A 16,366-nucleotide genomic window follows, 5' to 3' on the forward strand; every position below is an offset into this window, starting at 1 on the left:
TGAGTGCAATCAAATAACAAATGACTGTTTGACAATGAAATTGAACAAAGTCCAACGCTAGATGACACTGTAGAAAAGTTAGACCTCGTATTACCAGATTTGAATGTTTAAATTTAGTTTTAGTTAAACATTATCGTTTATTTTAATATTTATACGAGAAATCTTACAGTACTTCTGACATTCTGACAATGGAAATACAGAATAGTATATATACCTATACTAACTTCGTAACGCATAGTGCGTGTAACCGGAACGTCTTTGGTATGATTCAATTTTGTCAATTAAAAAAACTATTTCGGAACGAAAATATGATTAATAGTGCCCCATGCCACAAGGCATTTCGACTTATACATTACTTGAGACACCTATGTCGAATCTCTTGCACTTAAGTGCCGATTTCGCAGTTCAGGCTGTCAAATGCAGAATGCACAATTGATGACGTCATAAAGGAAAATGGCTGCGAGGAGTTTTATTTTTCATTTGCAAAATATATTGAGTGAAGAAAAACAATGCGGTTATCACGAATAAAACGAAATTCTCTTGTCTGTATGTTATAACTTGGAAACTACTGCACTCTTCTACCAAATAGAGCGGCTCATGATGAAGGAATTGAAATTTGAAGGTAGCATTTACCACTACCAATGGACCGTTCAAGTATTACGTAAGCACTATAGGGGGGAGGAGAGGGTCTTAGATTTTCTTATTTGGTGATTACGTCAACAGTAATTATTTACTTTTTTACACATATTACCCACACATTGTCTATGCTTGAATACGAAATGCATTTTTGAGGATTCGTACAAAAAATTAATACGTTTATGTACTATTGTTTTTGAGAGCTTTGCTTACTTTTGCTGACAGGGGGGGGGGATAAATTGCAATAAATTTGCTTACGTAATACATGAACGGCCCCAAAGCGTTTTTTAATCGCCAAGTTTGGAGTCATACAAATAGTTTGAACTGGAGCAAATCCATCCCAAGGATTAGGATCATTTAAATAATCGTCAAATTTATAAAAAATACGAAATGTACTGTAATGTACGAAATAGCGCCAAAATGGAAAAAGTCTGTTATTGGTCTATTGGCTCGGAACCAGCGCTCACCACAGATTATGTGTACTTAAATTGAATTGAAACCTCCTTGGTCGGGAAACATTGTACTTTAATAATTAAAAAAATATTTTAAAGCATTGTTTTGTTGAAGTATGTAAATAAAATATGCCAATAAAAGTCTGTATTTCATTTCATAATTAGAATATTACCGAATGAGATTACATAAATGTTATTACTTTAATGAAATCCTAAATTAAGTTTAACTAAAGTTAACACGATAGTTTATTATAAATGAGTCATGTAACAAAATGCTACAATGGACGCTGTACTGTAATGCTCATTGTAGATGAATGATCTTTATTTAAAATACCTAAATAATAATCTTGTCTGTTTATTTATAATATAACTAGCCGATCCGGCAAACGTCGTTTTGCCATGTATATCATTTATAATAAAAAAATTGGGGTTGATCGTAGAGGGTTGAAAATTAGGGGTTGTATGTATTTTTTATTCTGTAACATAAAAAAAATAAAAAATAAAATTTTATCTATAAATAAAAAAATAAAAATTAGGGGTGGACTACCCTTAACATCTGGCGGGCTGATTTGTGAATCTAAACCATTCCCAGATCCCCATGAACACACACAAAAAATTTCATCAAAATCGGTCCAGTCGTTTAGGAGGAGTTCAGTCACATACACACGCACACAAGAAATATATATATATTAAGATACAAAAATAAAAATTAGGGGTGGACTACCCTTAACATCTGGCGGGCTGATTTGTGAATCTAAACCATTCCCAGATCCCCTTGAACACACACAAAAAATTTCATCAAAATCGGTCCAGTCGTTTAGGAGGAGTTCAGTCACATACACACGCACACAAGAAATATATATATTAAGATAGATATTATTGTCTTTGATTAAGATAGATGTCATTATACGGGAATAAAATTTGCAATTATTATCAACATAATCACAAAGATTCGTTTGTCCACGTGATTTGAGTCAATCATATTTTTTTAACATCAACTGGGGGCTTAACTGATACCGTGCCCATGGATGCCAAAGGCTCGCGCGTGCGTTGCCGGCCTTTTAAGAATTGGTACGCTCTTTTCTTGAACCTAAGTCGAATTGTTTCGGAAATACTTTAGTGGGCTGCTGGTTCCACATAGTGGGGACTTCCCTCCCGGGGCGGGGATAAATTGCAGTAAAGCTGCTTAGTAATCATAAATACAGTATTCACAATTTTCGTAACCTACATAGTAATAATGAAATTTAATGAAAAAAAAATTAAACATTTTGATCTCTTTGGAGTAAAAACTCTTGGGCAGTGGGGTTCAAGTGCACAGGTGCTAATTAAAGATTGAAGTTGGCGCCTGGTAGATAGTACCGGTGACCCCAGGGCTGGTGCTTTCCTCAACGAATAAGTATCGCAATACAGCGAGGAAATTCCAGCGATAAAGGTACACTGCCACAGGGACTAAACTTTTTAAATGTGTTTTGATTTTCTATTTTTGAAGTTATACTTCTTTAGGCGCGTTATGAAAAATTGATGAGAGTGAAATTGTACGATGCGCGAGCACCGTGACACAAAATTAACAGAATGAAGTTGCCCACGGAAGATGCTACGGCATTGGACATAATTGAAAAACAACATTCGAATAATAATACAATTTATGTTACACTTAATGTAAGAGAATAATAATAAATATTTATTTATTTAATTTTTCAAATGTAAACTTAACTTTATTGACTATAATGACTCCTTTTCCAGTCTTTGATTATTTAATTGTAATTAATTATTTGCATGCAATGAAAAACTATTTTAATAATGCCAAAGAAGTATAACTTCTTACGCGCGTACATAAGTACACGCACCCTTTTTTTTAAATTATTTTTATGAAAAGTATATTTGATTAAGCAATACCAAAGCCCGTCCCATTAATACTTTAATTAATTTATATAATATTGATTCCGTGGCCGTGGATCTCCCACTTATTTTCAATTCGTACATTTCCTTTTTAAAATTCCCGTTAATATATTTTAAATGAATATTGATTGTCAATTGCAGACTCTGTTGACATGTCGACGATATCATTAAAATCAATCTGTCTGCACATTTTTTGTGTCTTTATTTATATATAAACTAATATTATAAACGCGAACGTTTGTAAGTATGGATGGATGTTTCTCTCTTTCACGTATAAACTACTGAATGGATTTTAATGATACTTTATAATAATATAGCTTATACAAGTAGTACGTAAATAGGAAAAAATCTGTGAGCTATTCTGGCGTGCGCTGCCAAAACCGCTAGACTTACACATATCGTCGGTTCAAAGGTAAAACTCACTAAGTGACATTTTGACACAAAATGAGATATTGCTACCTTGGCTTCTATATAGAACAAATCTACAGTAAGAAAAAATCACTAAGTGCGTATTGTGCTTCAAAACAAAACTGTCAAGTGCAAAAAATCTTTAAGTCCAAATGCTCTTTTATCACTTTACAAGTAAAACTCATTTAGCACTTCATGAATTTTGACTGAAATCTTTTTTCTTAGGTCAGTTTTAATCTACGGCATTAAAACTCATTAGGTCGAAAATGAACTTTAAAATATTATGTATGATGGAAATGTTTATCGTAAATAGACCTACAAAAAAGCCCACCACAGTATATATCTATATCTAATGTGTAAGCCATCATAGCCAAATAGTGAACTATTACTACAATAAAAATTGATAATTTATTCAAATGCACATTTCGTAGTAATAAATTGATTCCTAAATGAAAATAGATACTTTATCGCTTCAGTTATTTAAAGTAGATAAAATATGTCTTTCACGCTACATCATTTGGACAAATATTACTTTAATCCTGCGCAGACGAAGTCACGGGCACCAGATAGTTGTCAATAGGTTTAGCTTACGCGATATATATTTTTACACTTTGGCTTACATTATCGAAGTTTTCCTACTTCCCCTTAAAATATTCTACAGCCTATGTTAGTATTTGGGAAAATACCAGCTTCTTCTTTGTGACCAAATTCAGCGAAGGGCTTGTCGACTTGTCATTCTCCAATGTCTTACTGATCGGCTTGATTCTCTCTCTCTACGCAGAGACTTTGCGTCTCTTTGGGTTTCTATAAAGTATACTACGGAGAGTGTTCGGAAGAATTGTTTGGGTTTCTGGTTCCTGCCTCTTTTCAATACTGTACGAGCTCTAAATTTCACCAACATCGTCTTGATGGTTGGAGGTCTTCCTCAGTCCATTTCACAAGGCATTTTCTTTTGCGAACTAGCGAACTGTGGAATCGACTCCCGGTGGGGGTCTTCCCTCAGAGATACGACCTCCAAATGTTTAAAAATCGAGTGTACTCCTCCCTCAAAGGCCGGCAACTCACCCACTAAAAATGGGTGTCTATGAGCTGCGAAGACTGCCCTTTTTGGTCGTCCCGCAAGCTCGTTAATATAAAATAAATAATAGTTAAAAAAAACTAAAAAACACGCTTTTAAAGCACATCAAACTAGAAAAACTAAAAAAATACTGGTATTATTGTGAAAAAGCGTGGGTTGCTCGATAGACGAATATGGCACAGAGCGCCCCACGCTTTTTCACAATAATACCAGTATTTTTTGTTCATTACCATTTTCAGCCTAAATTAGGAATTATTTTACACTTTTTAGTTTGATGTGCTTTAAAAGCGTGTTTTTTAGTTTTTTTTAAACTATTATTTATTTTTTATTTTTTAGTTAAATTTTTTTATTTTTTTTTTCGGATTATTGCATTGTCATCGATCTTTGACAGGTGCGCAAAATTTGTATAAAATCTGTCCGTTTAAAGTGGGTCAAAATCGAATCCGAAGGAGTCGGTTATATACATACAGGTGAAGCTAATATAAAGCGTGTAAAAATATAAAAAAAACTTTGAAAGTATTTTAAATTGTATTTTTTAAGCACAAGTCGTTATTGCTGCCAAATCTTTAAGAAATCATTTCAAGTCCAGTAAGAGCATTCTCGCCGGGTGGCATTCCAGCTCCTAAATAAATACTCAAGATTGGTGTTATTATAAAATCTAAGTCTATATGTACACGCTTATACAAAATGTTTACCAAGGATATATTGTTTTAGTCTGAAAGGCACAAATCGAAGAGTTTTGCTCACAAATTTAGGGATTTTTGAAGTTATATATTTTGGCGTTAGGGAAAAATGATGAGAGTATATTTTTACGATGCGCGCGCACACCGTCACAAAAACCGACAGCCTGAAGTTAGCATAGCCAACTTTTAAAATAAAAATGTCCATTTCTTTAATTACGTAGAAATGTTTTTTTGTGATATTTAAATAAACTTTATTTAACTAGATAATGCGTCATAAACTATAATAAAACTTTCAATGTAATAAATACCTTTTTTCTATTGTTAGTGTCGTTTTTTATACAAACGTAGAATAACATTTTTGAAAAGATTTTTATCTTGTTACGCCAAAGAAGTATAACTTCTAATGCGTGTACATAAGTACACACAAGTTTTTTTTATTTCACTGTTAAATGTATTAGGATTATCATGATTTATGTGCACTTTTTATTTTTCATGTATCCTTTTCTAGTTGTTTCTTTTGTTTCTGGTTAGTTTTGTCTTAACTATATATTATGTATTTTTGCACTTCTCGATTTTTATTATGTTTATGCAACGTAGTGTTAATCTTCTACTATATAAAAATAAGTCGGGTTTTCCTTCCTGACGCTGTAACTCCAGAATGCACCAACCGATTTCCACGGTTTTGCATTCGTTGGAAAGGTTCCGTGAGGTTTATAGCAAAGAAAATTCAGGAAAAATTTCATCAGAAAAGCGGGATCACCAAACGAAATGTTACATAAAACTAAGCCATCTGGTGGCGAAACGGAGTTCGCCGAGTTCGCCGAATTAATAAAACATAAATAAATAAAAGTGACTATAATAGGAATTCATGTCATGGGAGGATTAATAAGTTTGTTCTCTGTTTCTGAACCTAGCACATCATAGTTTTTAGATCTAACGCCAATTTCTTCACGATATTTTCCTTCAACGTTCGAGCGAAAGTTAAATTTCCTCAAAAAAGTCCATTGGCCCCACCAATTGAACGTAAGACCAGCCTTGCGATTCTGTAACTCACTTTTCGAACTCTCACAGCGGTTTTCACAGCGGCGGTCGCGCTCAAATCTGTCGTGAAGCAGTCATTTTACGATTTGGCATTCTGATAAGGAGCTTGTAGTTTATTGTTTGGGATGAGAGTCGCTGAAACCAGGTGGCCATCACTGCCTGATATAATATACAGGTAACGGCAGACTCATACAAAACGTTTCAATTTATACGGATAAATGGATAAGAACGAATCGAAATTACTTTGATTCCGTATAATAAGATTAATCCCAACCACTTAAAATGGGGGGGGGGGGCATGTAATATACAACACTTAAAAAACAAAATTGTTCACTTACGAAACTTATGATATGTTTCAGTAAGGGGGCGTCCATAAATTACGTGAGGTGTTTTTTTAAATTTTCTGTTACTCTCTCCCCCCCTGGTGAGATGTCGTGAGATTTTATTCAACCCCAATCTCACGTGAGATTTTTCAAAATGTGGGTTTCTTACGTAAACGCGTTGGATTGTTATTGTAAAAAGAAAAAAAAATTGCTTCGTGCTTTTATTTACGACTAAAACAAAATAAGTGAAATGTTGAGCGTTTAGGTATGGAGTTAGCGGGAAGTTACAGAGATGGCCTTTAGGGTCAACCGTTTTCCTATTTATTTTTTTTCAATCAGATAAAAAATTGCGTGATATTTGCCGAGACCCCCCCTCTCTCCAACGTAAGATTTAATGAGATTTGACTCGACCCCCTCCCCCCCTTAAAAACACCACGTAATTTATGGACCCCCCTAAGTCAATTTTTAAAACATAATGAAAAGTTGAAATTCTAAATAATTTTAATAAATTTTCGAAGAGCCTCCCTTCACAATCAAATTGCCCACCTGTGGGGCTTGTGGGGGAAACACTGGTCTATATTTTATGCGGAGTGTCAATAATATATCCTTGTTAAGTAAGTTCCAATCAAGAAAAAGAAAATTAAAACACATTTAAAAAGTTTGGTCCCTGTGGCAGTGTACCTTTGGCAGCGTTTCTTCGCTGTATTGCGATACTTATGACTAGGAAAGCACCAGCTCTGGGGTCACTGGTACTATCTACCAGGTGCCAACTTAAATCTTTAATTAGCGCCTGTGCACTTGAACCCCACGGCAATATATTTGATTAAATTTCATTTGTTTCGACATTATCGTATTGGTTTAGTCATGTGTGTATAGTGTATGTATATGTGATTACATATAGCAACAGAATCACTAGAAGGACGGACCTTTTTGTTAATATCTAGAACAAATTCAAATTCATTTAAACAACAGTCAATTAATATAATGCTTATGTAAAAAATACAAAAAAAACAATAAAAACAATAACTAACCTTAAAATATAATAACTAAAATATATTATTAAAAGGAGTTCTTTTAGGCAAGGTTCCGAAGATACTCGCAGCGTACCCCCCTTTGAATAGACTAATTCTTTGTCCGAGGTAGCTGCCAGCTCTTCGGTTTCCTGTGATGTGAACTAACCTTTTTAATATTTCCCTAAAAAAAAACATAAATATATATAAACTAGTTTTTTATTTAAGATTTGGTAGATTTTTTTTATATTTTTTTAGCTTTGTACTTACGAAACATTTTGCTTCGTTGCAACTCTCTGCTTCAAGAGCATTCTAAAAGGTTTACGGCTTTCTATACGGGACCACAGAGCATTAAAAGAATGCAAACACAAAGGAAGGGATAACGTTTTAATGGAGTCTGTAATAGATAATGAACTCTTCAGATTATTAATTAAGAAATAATAATGCATTAGCGCTACAACTGTCTGTGAGTTTGACGTGCGGATTATGGCTAACATTATATGTAACTAGCCATTTATTACTAACTAGACATTTATTTTTTTGTAGATTCTTTAATATTGTGGAACAATTCTGTAGTGAAACTTCTTTAGGCGCATGAGGGTAAAATTTTTACGGAACGTCACGAAAATGTGCAGCGTTTTTGTCTAAGAAAAGGGAGAGAGCGATTGAGACTTTATGAAATATTAGCATTTTATATTTTATGCAAAATAATTTATTGAAATCTAAATTGTAAATTAAAATGCCCCGTGTTTTTACTATCGAAGAAATAAATTTATCATTTGTATTAATCTTCGACACTTAATATTATAATGACAATTAAATTAATTAAATTCCTAACATATCTTCCTTTTTCCCTCCCTCAAAGTCTCGGAAATCTAAAGTTTTAGATTTGTACCTATAAATGAGTTAAAAATTAGTATGCCAAAGAAGTTTCATGTCTGACACGTGTACTTTGTAGGCACGCACTTTTATTTGTTCTATCATCAATAGTTTTCGCAGCGCATGCGATGAAAGATATTTTATAGGAATTTTACACCTTGGGTAACATTATTGTAGGTAATTTTATTTGAGATCCTTATTTTTTCTTGCAATTAAAATAGCCAATATTAATCAGCGATAATGTAGCATTCAAATGGTGAAAGAATTTTTTAAATTGAACCTGTACTTTTTGAGCCAATTTGTTACAACAAACATACTCACATACATACATACCGGTTCTGGGTATCTACTGGATCAAAACGATCTCTAACGAGGAACTTTTGGGAGCGCTGCCGAGAAACCCCTATTAGCCAGCAGATCAATTTTGAAAGGAATCTCGCTGTTGGCCTTAAGGGCTTTTACAGCTCAGCTCGGGCTGTTTTGGCGAGCGTAGCTCAGCCTGAATGGGCGTTCTTTTTCCCATGATTAGCGCAAGGGCGTCTCCTGTGAGACTCGAACCTCGGGCCGTCGTGGGATCAATCCCCTGAAGGGCAGGACGGAAGCTCCCTGGAGTGAGTGAAGTGTCAAAGTCAAAGTCAAATCATTTATTTCAATTAGACCAGCTAAATTGGCTTTTGAACGTCAAACAAAATACAAAGAAGATTCTAGTTGCCCCTTCCAAAAGGTAGTTTCGTGTGGAGAAGAATGGGCAAGAAACTCCACACTTACTCTTTTAAAATAGGTTTACAATATTTTGTATACATTTGTTAAATAATTATTTGTGAAGACAATGTACTCTTAGAATAAACGATACTTACTAAAAAAGTTAGTATATACGTATACTGTATGTGCGATGACTAATATGAACAGGCATTGCCGTGCGGGCGGCCTATGTATTACAATTTACGCCTCAATGGCTAAAGGCCGATTTACATTATCTTAGTGTTTAGGAGAGTGCTTTAGGATAGTACTTTAGTTGAAACATGTAAACGCTACTTGCTTTAGTAAACGCTACGCTAAAGAACTTGCCTTTCAAGTTGTACTAAAGCACTCTCCTAAACACTAAGATAATGTAAATCGGCCTTAAGAACGAGAAGTATTATATTTTTAGCGGGAAATACATCGTTAGCGCGTTTTATGACGTCACAAATTACCTGTGTTAAATATTGTTGGTGTTGGATTATGTAGTCCTGTGTGCATTTGAATGTATAGGCGAGAGTGGCTTAGTGGCTGTGCACCAATGGACTTTCTGCTTTATTGCTGGTACAAAAAAAGTGCGTGCCTACAAAGTTCACATATCAGAAATGAAACTTCTTTAGCAAACAAATTTTTGAGTCTTGTTCATGTTTAAATCTAAAACTTTAGATTTCCGAGACTTAGAGGGAGGGGAAAAGGAAGATATGTTGGGAATTTAATGAATTTAATTGTCATTAAAATAATAAAAACACGTGGCACTTTAATTTACTATTCATCATTTGAGATTTCAATAAATTATTTTGCATAAAATATAAAATACTAAAATTTCATAAATTCTCTTTACGAAATTTTAATTTTAAAAATAGAATTTCTATAAGGTCGCCCTTCTAACTCTCTCTCAATATCTTCGTGACGTTTCATCCGAAAAAATTTACCCTCATGCACCTAAAGAAGTTTCACTTCAAAAAGACCCAAACATCGTAAAAATAAACTAGGTGCCTATTAGGAATTACAAAACAGATATCTGAGGCCCAGACCTAAATGGTTGTAGCGTTCGTAAAAAGCACGTACAAAGTCATATTGAGATGGTTTAGTTTCATAAAAATCGATTCAGTATTTAGAAATATATCAACTTCACAATTTTTATCGTTTATTTCATTTATTAATATATTTCAATTTATGTTTTATATATGTTTTGTTTTCGAGTCCAATGCAATTTTCGCGCCATTATTAATTAAAAGCTAATCAAATATTAGCCCAAATTTGCTGTTTAGTGAGAAATTAACTCCTAAACATCCGGGCTGATTCATAAATAGGTGAGATTCAGAAATGAGAGCGCGAACTATGACTAGTGTCGTCAAAGTAACAAGCGAATTTAGCGCTCTTGTTTCTCAATAGGAAAAACAATAGGTAGAATATAGCGCTTGATTTATATTTCAGCGCTGACAAAAATAATTCCGATTGATCTAGCGACAAAAGCGCGTAGTTGGCTATACGCACAGAGCAGAGCGCATGACACACGACGTTGCGTTCGATTGTGATTGGTTGTAACATGACGCGTCATCTCGCGTGACGACGCGTATTGGACTAAATGTTGCGCTGACCAATCAGAGTCGATCGTATTTGTCTTTTTACATTCCCTCCAATTACAATGCACGGCTGGACATGTTAAATATTTTGGAAATATTGTAGCAGCGTAAACATAATAACTTAATTAATTAATACTATTAATATAGGCCGAGTCGGTGAATTTATATGAATATTATTTCCTGAATTTTATATAAATCTTCACAAATAATATATCTAAATCGTCCTGAAGCATTGGAAAGCGATAAATGAATGTAGTTTTTGAGTTAATAGAACTATCTTAGTGATAGTCAAATAGCAGTGGTATTTTTTACGTGGAACCTGTGTGCGTGAAAGTGCGCCATTTCTTTTTATAACGAAATACCGAGATCATACGATGACCACGTTGGCACGGCCGGTGCAACGCGGCACATGACATAAAAAACATATGGTATGCGTACTTAAAATGTGTACGAAAAATGCATATTTATTTAATAGTTAAAATTATTAATTTACACATAACCATGTATAGACAAATGACACGAATAAAAATGAACAACAGAAACATAAAATTAGTTACCATAACTAAATTATCGTGACGTCATTAGTCAACCACTTAACAAATATTTCCTGGGAACAATGTGGTTTTCGTCTTAATTCTCCATTACAAATGTTCTTAATATAGGTGTAGTTAATTTGAATTGTAGTATTTGTAAAACTATAAGAAAACATACAATTGGTTATTGTATATATGTAACTTCCTTAGTTTATGAATTTGTAATGTGTGTTAAATTTGTGTGTGTGTGTATAAGTAAGAATATTATTTAACTGATGAAACACCAATATTATTTACAAAACAGTGCAATTTAAGGAAAATATTTCATTTATCCTTATTTCAATTTATAATAAATACATGAATAAGCGGCTAAACCGGTTTTTATTAAATCATCCCATAATACATCATTAAGGTAAGTTAAACCTAATTTCAGGAAACTGATTATGGTGTAATTAATTTACTATGTAAATAAAAGCATTTGAAAAAACATTTAAAGTGATTAAAGTAGTTTATGACATTATTAAAATGTCAGTTGTTGTCAAAGTGACGTGTACTTAAGCAATTTAACTAAAATACAAATATCCAAAGCTACGACGAAAAAAATGGTAACCATGGTTACAAACACAGTACGTAAGTCAAGTTCGTAATAACAAAAAAAATGGAGCTGTTAAATTTGGTTAAAAAAAATTTTTTTTATAATAAACGTGAAATTATTAAATAACTTGAAGTCACACACATTGCTAATATAAACAATGTTAAATTTGGGTTTATGTTAAAAAAGTTTTATTTTTAATACATAATATTATAATCAACATAAATATGACATACATAGAGTTTGTATATTAAACAGCTGATACGGTCGCGAAATTAGTTTATGCAAAGAGACATAGTACTAGAGCCAAAACGGTGCATTATCATTAATCATATTATTTTATAAATATATAACAGGTTTAATTTAAATCAACTCAGGTAAGCCATAAATCATACCGTTTATTAGTGTGCCATATTTGTTACGGTTTTTCAAGCAGTGTGCCCTGATCGTTCGTAGTGTATGGTCGCGTCGCTCGTCGCGAGAATTGCCGCGCGAAATACGAAACTTTATTAAAGTGATGTGTTTAGTGATTTAAGTGATGTGAAAGTGTTTTAATCTGAGGTAACGATTTCAATACCGTATTAAAACTATATAACCTGTGATGGTTCATTTAAAATGTCAAACATTACTTTTTAATTCAGTTCGTTTTGTATTTTTAATGTAAGCGTAAAGGTGCGTTTTGGCGTTTATTAAACTTAAAATTCGCCTCTTTAGCTCATCATTCTGTCATATTTATCGTGTATATCGGATACTATTGATGCGAATCGAATAATTATTCGTCGGATAGCCCATTTCTCAAGGAATTTTATATAACCATCATAGGAGCGGAGGATAAAAATGGTATAAGTAAGGTAAAATTACGTTTCAGAGTTGCGTATGCTCTGTAAACAGTTGACCTTACGTAAAAGATCACAATTATTCTTAATTAATAGTTCTATAAAGCCATAGACAACAATCGTCTATATTTAAATATTAAAACATTTTTTATAACATTCGAAGTAAAAATTATCGGTCAAATTAAAAATTTACATTTTAACCTGTCCTTGATGCCTCATGGCCTAGCGGTCTTATTAAGTGGCAGCTAGGTGAGGGGTACCGGGTTCGATTCCCGGTTCGAGGGCAAGTTTTAATTTAATTTAAATTTGTTCTCGGCCTTTGGGAGGGTTGTGCGGTACCGGGCGAGTGCTTAAACCGTACATGGAGGACACGGTCGAATTTCTAAGGCAAAAAGTATGAATTATAAAAATCTTATACTTGACGCTGGCTAATGCACAAACCGTGCCAGAGCCATAAAAAAAATGTCCTTGATATTAATGAGCGAAGTTGACTGTTAGTGCCCATGGGCGGCGATAGCTTTAAATTAGAACTTATAGTTTTAAAAATGGTCTCAATTTAGCAGTTAATTAAGTATTAAACGTTTATTTTATACGGAAGCAAGTACGATTTTAACATTGTATGTTAATATATGTTACACTATTGTCTTATTGTGAATCTTTGACCTATTTTTCCAATTAACAATTATAAAACATATAGCTTCACGGTCAAATCAAATTTATAATTAAATATTTCTTTAATAAATCATCTAATAAAAAAAAGATATGCTCATCAAAACAGCCTGAGCTGCTGAGGCTGACCTGATGTTAAGTGATAGCCCATGGACACTCGCAAGTGTGTTGCCTGCCTTTTAAGAATGAGTACGATATGTCGAATTTGTTTGTGCCCTTCAGGCCAACAGCGAACTAAAAAAATAGCCACAGGCCGGGCAGTGTTTCGACTGGTGGAGGTTCAGGTCAGATGTTATTTAAAATATGTGATAGAGCAGTGTTGGCCTAGTGGCTTCAGTGTGCGACTCTCATCCCTGAGGTCGTAGGTTCGATCCCCGGCTGTGCACCAATGGACTTTCTTAGCGCATTTAACATTCGCTCGTACGAATGAAAATATCGAGAGGAAACCGGCTTGCCTTAGACCCAAAAAGTCGACGGCGTGTGTCAGGCACAGGAGGCTGATTGATTTGCCTATTAGATAAACAGATCGTGAAACATACAGAAATCTGAGGCCCAGACCTAAAAAGGTTGTAGCGCCACTGATTTATATTTTTGAAGTTATACTTCTTTAGGCGCGTTATGAAATATAGATGACAGTGAGATTTTACGATGCGCGCGCACCGTGACACAAAATTAACAGAATGAAGTTGCCCACGGAAGATGCTACGGCATTGGACATAATTTAAAAACAACATTCGAATAATAATAGAATTTATGTTACACTTAATGTAAGAGAATTATAATAATTAATATTTATTTATTTAATTTTTCAAATGTAAACTGAACTTAAGTGACTATAATGACTCCTTTTCCAGTCTTTGATTATTTAATTGTAATTAATTATTTACATGCAATCAAAAACTATTTTTAATAATGCCAAAGAAGTATAACTTATTACGCGCGTACATAAGTACACGCACCCTTTTTTTTGTTCTGACGTTCTGCGTATGTAGTTACGCAAATATCTCGTAACTAAACCAACACATATTTTAACTTTGATATGAAATATTTTGATTATGTGAAGGTCTCTTATCTATCAACAGATAAAAGATCATATCATGTCTTTATTGCACATTTTAAACATATATTTAATCAAATATATATACCAATATTCGTATATTATTATATATATTATATCTAATATATAAAATTCTCGTGTCACAACGTTTTTTATACTCCTCCGAAACTCGACCGATTCTTATGAAATTTTTTATGCATATTCAGTAAGTCTGAGAATCGGCTACTATCTTTCAAATTTTTATTTTTTAGATACATTTTTTTGTATTTTTAAATAAAACAGCATACAAAAATACATACAACCCTTAATTTGCATCTACCCTCTACAATCAACCTTATTTTTTATTTATTAATTAAAATCTCGTAACTAAACCAACACATATTTTAACTTTGATACGAAATATTTTGATTAGGTGAAGGTCTCTTATCTATTAAAAGATAAAAGATCATATCATGTCTTTATTGCACATTTTAAACATATATTTAATAAACTATATATACCAATATTCGTATATTATTATATATATTATATCTAATATATGTATAAAATTCTCGTGTCACAACGTTTGTTTATACTCCTCCGAAATGACCGATTGTTATGAAATTTTTTATTCCGTAAGTCTGAGAATCGGCTATCTTTCAAATTTTTATTTTTTAGATACATTTTTTTGTATTTTTAAATAATACAGCATACAAAAATACATACAACCCTTAATTTGCATCTACCCTCTACAATCAACCTTATTTTTTATTTATTAATTAAAATCTTATGACTTGAACTCTGAGGTTTATAGAGAAAAATTCACAGAAAAACCTAAAAAGTTTTCATTCCAGAAAACCGAACAGTCTCTGGTGTAGCATAGCAAAATGTTCCATGTTGGTATGTACTGAATAGGTAGGCTAAGTCAAATCACATTAAGGAGAAACGAAATTCGCGGGGGCAGCTAGTACGCGCACCACCACTATGTGGAACCAGCTACCCACTGTAGTATTTCCGAACCAATTCGACTTAGGGTCCTTCAAGAAAAGAGCGTTCGAAAAAGGCCGGCAACGAACTCGCGAGCCCTCTGGCATTGAGAGTGCCCATGAGTCCATCCATGGCCCTGTTATAAAAAAAAACATGTGTGCAATTCACACGTGGTAGAAGTAAAACCTACAAAATGTTGGTTTTAAGAAAATGAAACGAATGTAATTTTAATTTAATCTAATTAAATTAAATATTAATTTTGATAAAAACTACAATAATCAAAAAAGTTTTTATAATTAATAAATAAATTAGACTTTTTTTCAATATCTAGATGTAGTATTAGACTTTTCTTTAAATCATTTTTTTATTTTAATTTTTAAGTTTATTATCAATTTTTAATTTTGATAAGAACTAATAATACATAAAGCTTGAAAGTCAATGAAACGAAAATGCGACAGTTAAAAGAGACAGACAAAAAAATTTAGTTAAAAAAAAAATGTTTATAATGGAACATAAGATACAGGTACCTATCACTTATTCCACGTCATTAAATTTGAATCGGTAAACATCCCTACTCATCGGCAAAGACAGAGGGTAGGCCGAGAGAAAAAGCCGGAGTAAAAAACTCTTTTAAAATAGCAAATCATCAAACAACACTTATTTTAAAACAAATATCGCAAATTAATTAGAAGTAGCCTGTCTAGCACTTTTCCCAGGCCCTTTTATCAACTAGATAATCGTTAACTTTATTGTAAGCCTTTTTACACAGCTTTTCTTTTATACATTTCTTAAATTTATTAAAAGGAATAGATACAAGAGCCTCTGGGATTTTATTAAAGAAGAGTTTATATAGTATTTTCATCGACTTTCAAATCACAACGATGCCAAAGTTTTTACTTCATAAATATAAAATACTAGCTGGCCTGGCGAACATCGTACCGCCTAACAGTCGATTCTTTATTTTTTTTAAATACTTAGAG

At 33.1% G+C, this 16,366-nt stretch overlaps 1 protein-coding gene across 3 annotated transcripts in view; it reads left to right on the forward strand.

Moving 5' to 3' along the window:
* Positions 1–12,304: 12,304 nt before the first annotated feature.
* The window catches only part of LOC125058326, a 109,444-nt gene continuing 105,382 nt past the window's right edge, over positions 12,305–16,366 (forward strand). For all 3 annotated transcript variants that reach the window (XM_047662392.1, XM_047662390.1, XM_047662393.1), the window contains exon 1: positions 12,305–12,419. The gene's annotated coding sequence lies outside the window, so the exon portion shown is untranslated. The remainder of the gene's footprint in view (positions 12,420–16,366) is intronic.

This window comes from Pieris napi, chromosome 18, assembly GCF_905475465.1.
Source record: "Pieris napi chromosome 18, ilPieNapi1.2, whole genome shotgun sequence".
NCBI lineage: Eukaryota > Metazoa > Arthropoda > Insecta > Lepidoptera > Pieridae > Pieris > Pieris napi.